We start from the raw sequence: 1,014 nt of genomic DNA, 5'->3' as shown, positions 1-1,014 counted from the left end.
AACAACATCCTTTTGTCTGTAATGTTGCGAGATGCACTGAAGGGTCTGACTGATTGGGTGTCGTAGCGCTGAGGGCTACACCGAACACGCTCGTACCACATAAGCCAAGCAGACGGCGGCAACAGAGCCGGGGCGCTCCCCACTCCAATGCCGGTCGGGGTACGCTCCACGCGCGCGCTACAGCAGGTCAACGGCCTGGGGCGACACGCACGTACCACTGGCCATTCATAAGTTCCGCCACCCTTACGACTGGGGAAAGTATCCCGCGGAGACAACAGCGGGTGGTTTCTTCTGCTCAACGGGGCGCGTGCGGCGGCGCCACGGCAGAAAGGACGACGCGCGACAGAGCCCGGCGGGCATTTTTTACCAGCAACTATTAACTAGTACTGGACTGTGGAGCCGTGAAACAAGATGACTGCTCGTATGTCTCCATAAGGTGGAAAGTGAACGACTGGTGTTTCCACGTTGTGAGTGGTGGAAAAGATTTTGTCTTTAGCAGACAGGACGATCGTTTTGTTTTGTCTTGACCACTGAACGGTGGGATCCATAAACTTTTGGCAGTGACTTGTTCAGTGTGCTTTGTGAATTGCATGTGGGACGCTTGGTATTCTTGAAGAGGACAGTTGTCGTTTGGTGACTAATTATTGGATGAACGCAAAAAACTAGAGTGGGACATTGACATTTGCGTTTGTAGTGGGAGACATTTCCTTAATTGGTGCGGGAATAAGTGCTGTTTGTTGGAACTTACGACTTTTAATTACACCATGAACTGAAAGGACAGAACCGTGGGTAATAGTAGTTGTAGGGCCATTTCTGGACGACCAGATTCGTGTGGATGGTACGCTGAGAGTGACTATGACATTTGTGTTTAATGTGAGATACAGTTTACTGTTCAGTGCGTGTTCAAAATGCCGATTTGAGTGACTTAAAGACTTTCGTCCGGGTAACCATGGGAGAGCTTTGACACCGAAACAGTGTCTCTAGGGAACCGGTCAGCAACTTTTTCGACCCCAA

Source organism: Schistocerca cancellata, chromosome 6 (genome assembly GCF_023864275.1).
Source record: "Schistocerca cancellata isolate TAMUIC-IGC-003103 chromosome 6, iqSchCanc2.1, whole genome shotgun sequence".
In the NCBI taxonomy this organism is placed as follows: Eukaryota; Metazoa; Arthropoda; class Insecta; order Orthoptera; family Acrididae; genus Schistocerca; species Schistocerca cancellata.
This window is presented reverse-complemented; position numbering follows the sequence as displayed.